Here is a 12,113-nt window from a genome sequence, read left to right on the forward strand (position 1 = left end):
AGCACACCTCGGGGCGTAAATTTCTGCTTCTTCATGTATGCAAAATGCACTTAACTTCTGTTGTGAAGCGAATGGAGAGTTTGTTTTGCTGCTGTGATTAAATACTAAACCAAAATCTTATTACATAACTTTGAAGTATATTTGTTAATACGATCTATATTATATCATCGCTATAGGTGGTCCATATTATGCGCAGGAGAATTTTTAAAAAATGTCTTGTTTCTCGAACCTGTGACCTGTAGATTTGCTTTTGCTGGCAACAGAAACAGAAAATGGCACCATGTTATTCTATACTGATACAGGTGTACTGTAATCATAACAATTTTCTAGTAACAAAACAACAACTATGTCGGAAAGAAATGGTGGGGGACTTGTCTGTGTGGGGTCTTATTAACTACTTCACAGCTGTACCCGCACAACTCATCGACTACAAGGCAACAATGTTAGGAAGTGTGTGCATGGTCCCAAAAATACAAATTTAAAATCACTAATGAGACATGAACTCCCTTCACTGGTGTGTATTTGAATATGCGAAAATGAGGTACTTTGAATAACCACAAAAAAGCTTGCAACGGTATAGAGAAGGGTCACAACTTCAAACTTTAGACGATTTTCGTTAATCTGCAAAGGCCCAGGGCGTACGGTAAATTGATTTTATTGAAAAGTATGCAGAAGCAGTGTTGGAAGCAGTTTGAAGACTGAAACGGCTATGGAAGGACACTTACTATAATGTTAATATTTCAGTATAATGTTTTCAGAATTGCTTTTCGATAATGTTCGGTACTTAATTTAATCAATTGTTAGACAAAACACACATTCGAATTCAAGGACGGAAAATATGAACAGCGAATGAATGCTTTAGAGTAGATGTGATATTTAAAGGAGGTGATCATTTTTTTTACTTTCTCAATTCAAACAAAACGTTTCAACGTTTATACAGAAAGGTTGAAACGTATTGTCACGAATAGTCGAACATGTCGCGAAAGGCAAAATAAAAAAAACTCCCAAATTTGAAAGTTTCCAGTTTCATTTCGCGATTCATCCTCATAGCCGCGATAAACTTAGGAGGCACAGGCTTGTATACATTCCATCTTTCGTTCGGAGGTACAACGAACCGAGCACCTAACCAACCATTCAATGATAATAATATTCATGAATAATGAGAAACCGCATTCTAGAGTTCGGGTATGGGGTCTGCATCTCAACTTAGCTTACATACCTATACTGGATTTAATCACTTAAACCTATATTCATGCAAAATTACCCTCACTTCGGTAGCTTAACCATCGTGATCCCATCCACGTTCCACTGACCAGTGAGAACGTACATGCGGGTCACGATGGAAGCAGTGCCAAAATAAATGACGGACTTGTGAGCCAACAGCACCTCCACCCCGCTGACCAGCGGTGGCGGAACACCCTGTCAGGCCAGAAGTCTTACCATTTTCGAGATATTTGCAATTTAAGATTTTTTTAACGCTGTGGACTTAGGGTTTAGTGCGTCGGTCGAGTCTCGGTGTCCTTTTTGATCTTCTAACAAAAAAAAAACTTTACAAAAGGTCGAACCATATTCTCACCATATACAACACACACACACACACACTAAACAATTTCGTTAATGACATTTACATGCAGTACTTTGTACTATTTTGTCTTGAGTTAGATAGCAGAACCACCCTGCTGAACCTCGTGGAGCAGAAAATAAAAATACTATTGTGTTCTATAAAGGGTCATGGATAATTATGTATGAAGACCGTGGTAAAAAAAAACAACTGAACATATTACGAGTACAACAAAAAAAAACATAAGGGCATAAATGAGATAACCAGGCAGATGATTTACAATATTAAGTGTTTCAAATTATTTTTTTCCATATTTGTCGGATTAACAGTTGTCTAAAAATGGGCCTTTGCTAAAACAATTGTTGGTAAAATTTTCAAAGCCGGGAAACGGATTTCTTCAAATTTACAGGAGAAAGTACTTACGTAATTGAGTTTCTGTAGACTTGTGATAGGTCGTACAAGTGTTCTCTCTGATTGTGTGCCTGTTTTCAAATTGTAAAATGTATAATCACTTCTTGTGTAAAAGAAAAAGAAAGAAATGTTATAGCATACTGTTTTGTTGCTTAGCAACCAGTGGTAAGAAACAAGTGAAAGAGATAACAAGAACGTTTTGCATATAGTTCGAATCATAGTAATTGGTGAATAATTATTGTATTTATTCAGTGCAAATAATAAGTATACTCATCAGAGAACAGTGTTGTGATTTTGAAATATATACATTAGTGTTATTTCATAATTTGCTGTGAAGTAGAACAGTTATTTACTGAGTATAATGTAAAATGCTCAAGCCTCTACGACACTAGCAAAAAGTGGTGACCGTGTGACAGGACTCTGAAGTTAAGTAGTTCTTCGGATAAATGATGTGAAAAATAATCTCAGTAGGTCTGGGATTGAAGCGGATTCTAACTGCATTTGATTCATATTCAAGTATTTAAGTGTGTGTAAGTTATTTTTTCGTTAATGAAAAATGTCTTCCAGAGATTCATCTAAATCTCGTAGCAGAAAGAAAACTGCTTTGCAATACGAGGGCACATATCTAGCAACGTTTACAAACGTTCAAGGTCAAGAAGTTAATTCTGATGATAAGACTGATACCAGTACTCGCAAGGTGGTATGTTGTGGTGATACGAAAGCTGACATCAGATTTGTTCAGTGCTATAAATGTCTGTCATGGTTTCACTTTTCTTGTCTTAAGTTGTCAGTTGTTCATTGGTCTATTTATTCTACTACGGTAGAGAATTACTTTTGTAAATCTTGTGAACCTAGCTATAATCCATATGAATTGTCAGCTTACAAAGAGAGTATTAGTCCTAATTTTAACGATCTGCTAGAAACAATCAAGAGCATTCAGTTTGTGGTAGTTAATTCTAGCAAAGAATTAAAATCTCAGCTTGAGGATTCAAACAAAGAATTAAAATCTCAGCTTGAGGATTCAAACAAAGTATTAAAATCTCAGCTTGAAGCCTCCAATAGAGAATTGAAATCTCAGCTTGAAGCTTCCAACGAAGAGTTGAAATCCAAAATTGAAGCTTCCACTGTCGAATTACAGTCTAAAATTGAATCTATGAATTTTGATTTTAAGCAGGTTAATAACCGTATAGACATGTTGGCTTCTGATGTAGCAATAAGAATCGAATCCTTAGCAGAAACGTGTGTAAGTTCAAATGAAGAATTAAACCAGAAGTTGCAAGAAAGCATGCGAAATTATGACTGTAAAATATCAGACATTCTTAGTACACAAGATCTTCGTGAGAAACAAATAACTGAAATTGAAGGTTTTTTGCAAGGTGAAAAAGACAATATAGGTAAACTCAAATGCGGACTTGATGATTGTTGTTCGCAAGTTGAAACATTCGATTCTAAGGTTTCACAGTGTTTCGAAATTGTTAATCAGTACGATAATAATTTGAAACAGCTTGCATTGCGTGTTGATGTCATTGAGAATAATATGCAGAAAACAGTTAATGTAAATTATGTTGGTGCTGATTGTACTGTTACAGGTACTTCCCATAACAAATATTCTAATACGAACACTCAAGTTCATGGTATTGATAATGTTGCAAATCGCCAATCGAGAAGATTAAATGTAAGTCGCGATTCTGGAACTGGTCATAATCATGATTCTGGTTTGAGTGATTCAGATGGAAGTTCTATTAACTCTACGGATACTACTAAAGTAAAGACGTTTTATGTAAGGGAACCACATCTTAAGCATGTAAGTTGGAAGCAAAATCGCAAACAATCTAGTTTACATAATGCTAGAAAGACGCAAGTAAATTCTAATTGCTCTTGTATGAATAGATCTAGTTGCATTTTAAACGAACACAGAGTACAAACTGAGAATAACATTGATTTTTCCTCGAATAATGCATTTCCTGAAACAACATCAAATATGTTAGGTAGGCCAGAGGACTTCCGCAGTTATGGAGGATATTGTAATTTGAATTACACAAACTATCCTTGCACTTGGTGTTCCGGTTCTACTAATTATACTCAAATTCATCCAGACAGGTCTGATAACACAGCTTCAAGAATGAATAATACACAGAGAGCACTTAATTCTCATAATGATAACGATGAGTCTAGAAGGAAAAGGTTTAATCGTTCTTACACTTGCACATATTTTGCTGATAATCAACAGTCACCAAACATTCATGATAGTGCATTTGTGAATGGAATAGAAAATTGTAATGGTGCACATAATTTTCAAGAAGATTGTAATACAAGACCGAACTCTGATTCTTTGCCCTTGTACATGAGGAAAGATAGACATTTGAAGTTAAATGAATTGTCCTTATTACCCAAGTTCTCAGGTCGAGTTGAAAAGCAATCTGCAAGAGAATACTTGGAACAATTAAACTCAACATTAGATCTGATAGGAGTGCCTGCTGATAAACGATTGCAGAGCATTCAGAATTGTTTTACAAATCGAGCAGCTTATTGGTTTAGAACACACAAAAGATATTTCTGTTCTTACACTGATTTCGAAAGTAAGTTTAGTCAGCAGTTTGCTTCGCCTGAAATGTTACAGTCACAGTTAGCTGTTTTAAGGAATCAAAAATACGACCAAAATGCGCATGGAAGTTTAGAAACCTTTGCACTAAAAACACATTCCATATGTTGTAATTTAGTGAACAATCCGAATGATGTTGATGTTATACAATTGATAATGAGCCAGTTGCCTGATAATGTTGCTAACAATATCGCTTGTCATAGTGTTCAGACGATAGATCAGCTTACAAATATGCTTCGTAAATTAGATGTTATTAGAACTAGTAGGAAAGGACTTATGTATTTACCTGAAGATTTAGATTGCGACAAGTCTAACAAAGGTCTTAAGAAGAATGAACATCAAAGATTAAATGTACGACAAGTAAATATTCGACATACAAGAAGTACTAGTTCTTCTTCTACTCAAACTCTGCCTTCTGATAATTTGAGTGCCTCTGTTGGAAATAGTTCAGACAATGTAAACCAATCTATGAGTTCAAGATATAATGCAAATAATGCTACTAATTTTGGAAATTTCCGACGAAATAGAAATCAGATGTTTCCTAGGAATTTTTACAATACTGACAGGTTTTACCGTAATAATAATAGAATTATCCCGAATGAGAATTCCAGACAAGATAATGGTCTTAATTTTAGGCAGCCTAACTACAGATTTTCTAGGAATGGTTACTATAATAGTAACAGATCTTTGTTTCCCTATGTTTACGAAAACTGTCCACCACAAAATCGAGATGTGCCAGTGGTGAGTGATACAATGAGGAATCAGCCCAGCAATATGCAAAGTAATATAATGACGAGTGCATCTAATACTGGTGTAAATCCTAATTTGACTCAAAATCCAACTTCTGGTGTTCAGTCTTTACAATTAAATGATGCTAGGCAACAGCAGTTGGAAAGGCAGTTTACTTTAAATTAAAGTGGCAGTCGGAAGAGCCTCTTTCCCTCTGCACTACCTACAAGAGGCACAAGGAAGAGTCAGATGATTTATTTAATGTTTGTGATTCTATGCAATTTTCGAATGAAAATGCATTAAGTAACTTGCAAATTAATTTTTTGTTAGAATGGTTTGAGGAAGAACCTGACTGGGTTATTAACGATGAAGATATTCCTGTACCTTTAACAGAAGTTCCAATTGTACATGGAATTATATGTCAATTGCTTATCATTTGTATAATAGATTGTGGTAGCCAAGCAAATGTTATGAATTATGAGGTTTGGTGTAAGATATCATCATGTATTGGTAATCTTACGTTGGACAAGGTGGATGACATTAGATTATGTGGATTTGCTGGAAATAAAAAGTGCAAAATTGTCGGTTGTAAGACGATAAATATTCAGATTGACTGCGAATACTTTCCAATGGAATTTTTCATTTTAAAAGAACTTAATGCAGACATTATTTTAGGTGTTCCTTTCTTACGAAAGTACAAAGCAATTGTGGATTTTAGGAATCAGAATATAAGTTTAATAACTTCATCAGGAAAGCAAGTTTGTACAACATTAGATAATAAGGATTCTAGTACGATAAGTGTTGAATCTGACAAGCTTGTATTTGGTGTGAAGCATGATACTGACATAACTGAGAATGAATTTCAGTCATGTAGGATGTTAAAATATGTACATATGTTAGATATTGAAGCAAATTATATGCCTTCTCAGAGGGATATTCACGAGAAAGTATTTGCAATTGAAGATATCGGTGATTCACAGAAACGTGATTTATTTTCACTCTTATGGAATTATCACGAACAATTTTCTGACAAACCAAGACATGCCAAGGTAGAACCATATAAGATACAGTTAGACAGTAACGTACCTATTGCTACGGCACCTTATCCTATACCAATTTCTAGGAGAAAAAATTTAGAAGAAGAACTCGCCAAATGGGAAAGTTGGGGTATCATATATCAAGAATCTTCCCCATATTTAAATCCTCTACACATTGTGCCAAAACAAGGTGGTTTATGGAGACCAGTAGTAGATTTTAGAAATTTGAATAAGCATGTCATCAGTCCTCAAGTTAGAGTTGAACCAATTCATGAAATGTTACAACGATTTTTGGGATCAAAATATTTCTCTTCTATTGATTTATCGTGTGGCTATTTCCAGATCCCATTAACTCCAGAATCACATCTTTATACTGCTTTCTCATATCGTGGTAGACAATATTTATTTCGATATCTTCCCTTCGGCATACGATCTGCTGTGTCTATTTTTCAAGACAGGATGAACAAAATTTTCACGAGAGAATTCAACAACTTTGTTGTTTGCTATTTAGACGATCTCTTGATCTTTAGTAAAACTTGGCAGGAGCATTTAACACACCTGGAAGCTGTTCTGCAAAAATTGAAAGATGTTAATATGTCCATCAAGTTTTCAAAGTGCAAATTTGCTTCTAAAGAAATTGCTTTTCTTGGACATATTGTTTCTGGAAATGAAATTAAGGTAGATAGTAACAAGAATTCTGCTATAATAAATTTTCCAACACCAAATAACAAAAGGTCACTTCGAAAATTCTTGGGTTTAGTTAACTGGAGAAGAAAATTAGTGAATAAATTTGCAGAAGTTGCCCATCCACTTTATGAACTTCTGAAGTCGAATATTCTCTGGAAGTGGAAGGAAGTGCATGTAGAAGCTTTTGAAAGGTTACGTGATTTGGTTATATCTCCAGAAGCTTTAGCACAGCCTAATTTTTCTAAACCTTTTAACATAAATGTAGATGGTTCAAAGAAAGGTATTGGAGGTGTTCTATGGCAAAATGGAGAGACACCAGAAGATAATCCCAGGATTATTCAATATGCAAGTAGAGTTCTTCGTGGTAATGAGTTATCTTACAGTACACATGAAATCGAATGTTTAGCAATTATTTTTGCTTTTGAGAAATTTTATATTTATGTAGCCGGAACTAAAATTAATTTGTTCACAGATCATAAATCTCTTTCTTGGCTGGAGTCAGCAAGAACTTTAAATCCACGTTTAAATAGATGGTGTTTAAAACTGCAAGGTTTGGATTATGATATCCACCATGTTTCGGGGGTAAACAATCAAGCTGCTGACACATTAAGTCGATATCCCGATACTACTACAGGAAATATTTCTTTATCCGAGTTGTTTATTAATAACTTAAAATTAGATATTATTGAAGAAGTTACTTTGGAATTCTGGAAGGAGTCTTAACATCGTGACGCATATTGTAGTGCTTTAATTCAGAAGATTGAGAACGGAAATCTTTCCAAGTCTTGTAAGACTCAGAATGCTTTCCAAGATAGGATTTTATTTTTAGAATGTGTTTCTGAAGGTAATTGGAAATTAGTTGTGCCAGTTTCATTAATACCGAAAATCTTACATAAACTGCATGATTTGCAAGGACATTTTGGATACAGAAAGGTTTTCAGTAAATGTAAGAAATTATATTATTGGCCAAAGATGAACTTCAGTATTAAACAGTATTTGAATAATTGTTTAACTTGCGCCAGAACTAAACAAGCTGTTTTGAAAAATGAAAAGGATGATTTACACGTTTATTCTACCAGTCCACATTATTTGATTTCAGTTGATTTGATAGGACCACTTCCGAAATCTCAAGGTTACACATTTATATTGACTGTAATAGATGTAATGTCTAAGTTTCTTATGGCATATCCTTTAAGGAAAGCAACATCTAGAGAAGTAATTAATAAATTTAAACTGCAATATTTTTATCATTATCCTGTATGTAATAGTCTACTGTCTGATAATGGTTCGCAATTCAAGTCACATGAATGGAAAACTTTTGTGTAAGAATTTAAAATAAGGCATATCACAACTTCAGTTTATTATCCGTTTGCCAATCCTATTGAACGATACAACAAGGAGTTAATTAGATTATTAAGACTGTACATAATCAAAATCATGAACATTGGTCAAAATATTTAAGTTTTGTTTTAGGACTTTTAAATAATTCCGTATCTGAAGTAACGGGATACACACCAAATGAATTATTTTTGCATTATGAAATAAGAGATCCTGTTTTAAACCAAATTGATTGGCCTGAGACATTGAAAGCAGTTCCTTGGAAATATAAATGTTTAATTGCCAAATCTCGTTTGAAGGAAAAATATAAAATCAAGCCTAAGGAAACTAGTGATAGATACACAAGGATAGAGACAAATGATATAGCCTAGTATTAGTCAAAAATCATGGACAAAGCAGTGCTGAGTGTAAACGAATACACAAATTTATGGACTTGTGGCTTGGTCCATATTTAGTTAAAGAAACCAATGGTAACTGTTGTGAACTGTTATCGTTGGATGGAAAGGGAACTGTACAAACACATAATGTATCCAATTGTAGTCAGGAAAGGAAGGACCAATTATGTAAACTTAAGTAATTTCAAAAGATTTCAACAACCTTTTATTAAGAAATGTTAATGTGTTTTAAATAATTATGATACGTTTTAAACATTTTCTGTGTTAATTAATGACAATATGTATGTCATGAGAAAGTTTGTTTTCTTTGTAATTTTTCATGTTATCTAAAAAAAATTTTAAAACTAATGTTCTAAAATTTTTCTCCGAAGGAGGGAGAATGTTGTGACTGTTTTCAAATTGTAAAATGTATAATCACTTCTTGTGTAAAAGAATAAGAAAGAAATGTTATAGCATACTGTTTTGTTGCTTAGCAACCAGTGGTAAGAAACAAGTGAAAGGAGATAACAAGAACGTTTTGCATATAGTTCGAATCATAGTAATTGGTGAATAATTAATGTATTTATTCAGTGCAAATAATAAGTATACTCATCAGAGAACAGTGTTGTGATTTTGAACTATATACATTAGTGTTATTTCATAATTTGCTGTGAAGTAGAACAGTTATTTACTGAGTATAATGTAAAATGCTCAAGCCTCTACGACACTAGCAATTGGTCAAGTTATTTCACCGTTAATTCATGTTTGTATGTGAGTTCTAATGGAACCTAACCTAACAGGCCTAACCTAACCTCGTAGGCATACCTCGTCCCCGTGATGGTTCGTGGGGCTATCGTGAATTTTTGGGGCTAACGTCAATGGTTTTTGGGGCTAACGTCAACCATCCACGGGTAGCCCCACAAACCATTGACGTTATCTCCAAAAACCATCCACGGGTAGCCCCCAAAATTCACTATAGCCCCACGAACCATCACGGGGACGAGGTATGCCTACGAGGTTAGGTTAGGCCTGTTAGGATAGGTTCCATTAGCACTTATTTTCACCTAAAAGTACCTACGGAAGGGGAAAAACAAGGAAGATATCCGAAAAATGCCTACGGGAGGAAAAAAAAGGAATATTAATTACTCGATATCTCGAAAATGGAAATTATTTTCGTTAAAAAACGCTAAATCCTTTGTTAAACAATCTTTCACAATGCAGAATAGGTAAGTACGAATGTCAACAATTACAGAATACACGAGTTACAGACGTTTCCCGGCTTTGAAAATTTTACCCAATTATTTTAAAAAGATGGTGTCATCTATGAGTAGAAATATTCATTAATTTCAAATTATTTCACCTGATGAGTAATAGTTGAATATAATAATTTTCGATAGTTTCATTTAAAAATACCTTGGATTAAAGTAAACGAGAGTGTATGTGTACAGCATATTATTTATTATTTGTTACACAGCGGTGGGAAGGCGTAAACAAGCTAAAGTGACGGATGAGGACAAGAAAACCCTCTTTCCGAGGGAAGTTAAGACGTTGTCGGAAAGAAATGGAGCAAGGACGCACACTTTTTGCTTCACGGGCTTTGGGTGCTCAATATTGGAAAATAGAGGATCCAGTAAAAACTTTCCTTCGAGGAAGGTGCGTTGCCTAGCAACTGCGTCTCGGCGACTCTGAATCAAGCTGTCAGCCTCCTCTTCTTGTCCTCGAGGGAGCGGCTGATGTCTTGTTCGAACATACAGTACAATGGGCTGAAGGCGCTCGCTCGTGCATTCCGTAGGCCATTCGTGAATAGCAAATTCCTTCACACTGGATTATGAATTGGACCAGGTTCGGCGTCTTTCTATGTAGCTATTTTGCATCGCTTCTCGAGTTCTATAGGATGTGGATGACTGGCCATTTGCTGAAAGATGAAGAATAAATATAATGAAAAAAATGTTCATGATTTACCCAGGATATAAATCTATTCTCCATCCACTGAAAGAACGAAGTTGGAGTTATAATTGCGATACTGCCTATACATACTGACTTCACAAAAGCATTAACAACAAGAAAATAAAATATAATAACGTGCTTTACTGTAGCCTTTATGTTTAAATGCTATATTTAAAACACGCGCTTCATATTTGTTTTATTTTTAAAATGCATTCTCTATTGGAATATGATTCTTGTGTGCCACAGGATTCTTGTACCATCAATGACTTTGTTTGATTGATTGAGTTGGTATTTTAAGCCTACTTTATGCACAGTATCGGGACTGGACAGTTTAAAGTGGGACCCGAACCACATGTGCCCACGCCCCATGTATCGAACCCGAGACCCCTTGATTACAAGGCTGACTTTGTTATGAAACGAACCAAGTTATGTCGTAGCAAAAGACTTATTAGTTCTCTGTTTAATTTATGTACATATTCATTTAACCCAATGTCATTCGTTCATTGTATAACACGAGCCTGTATGATCATTTAAGATATCTACACGACGCACGGTTTTAGAAGCGATATCGGGCGGAGTTACGGAGAGCGTGTCCTTGGCGATCAGCCAATAGCAGGACTGCAACGTTGTACAGTTAGGTTTGCGCGCAAGAAGTTCTTTATAAAACTCGCCACTTTAAGGGGGTTCTAAAGCCATGCTAAAGCATAGACCCAAATTTCTAAGGGTAACCGTACAACTAATATAGATTCGGTAAGGAAGACATTTTCCGATATAAAAGATTGTTTTATTCACTAGAACATGTGAACCTTATAATTCTGTTACGATTGAAGGGATTTAAGTAAATAACAGAAAATATAAGGTCTCCGTCATGTTCAAACTGCTCCGTACAGATGGCGCTGAAGTGGTAGTTTTGTTAATACCGGTGCATTTTCTTTCTTTTATGACTAGTATGGAAGATTTCGTGGTGAAACAAAGATCACATGTTCTTCCCGCAAGCATCTGAAATACTATGTGAAAAAATGAAAACATTTCGTACCTTCAGAGAGTAGTGCCTATCATTAAAACTTTTGAAGTGGCGTTTCGTCGCAATATACTCCGTGGTGCAGATTTTAGCCAACACTGTTGCCGATATTTCACGCCGTGTTTTCTAACGATATGATCAATGCAAGGGCGTCGAAATCGTGAAAGTTAAACCAAGTTGAGATATAGGAGTCTGTGGTTACAGATGTGATTGTGTAAGTGATTTGTTGCAAAGATAATTTTGTGTTCTAAGTTAGAAGTTGAGACTTTATAGTTTACTATTTGAATATTAGTGTCGTTCTAAATATATGTGCGACAATGTGAACATTAATTCATGAAAAAATCTAAAGGCCGTAAAGCCAAATTTGCTGGTACAAAACCAGCTGAATCCAACATGGACACGGACA

At 35.0% G+C, this 12,113-nt stretch overlaps 1 long non-coding RNA gene across 1 annotated transcript in view; it reads right to left on the reverse strand.

Annotated features, from left to right (window-relative positions):
- Positions 1-10,189: 10,189 nt before the first annotated feature.
- Positions 10,190-12,113, reverse strand: part of LOC145985696 (uncharacterized) — a 170,706-nt gene continuing 168,782 nt past the window's right edge. The window contains exon 3 of the long non-coding RNA XR_014441428.1: positions 10,190-10,654. This is a non-coding gene — a long non-coding RNA (uncharacterized LOC145985696). The remainder of the gene's footprint in view (positions 10,655-12,113) is intronic.

This window comes from Lepisma saccharinum, chromosome 3 (assembly GCF_977018435.1).
Source record: "Lepisma saccharinum chromosome 3, izLepSacc3.1, whole genome shotgun sequence".
NCBI lineage: Eukaryota > Metazoa > Arthropoda > Insecta > Zygentoma > Lepismatidae > Lepisma > Lepisma saccharinum.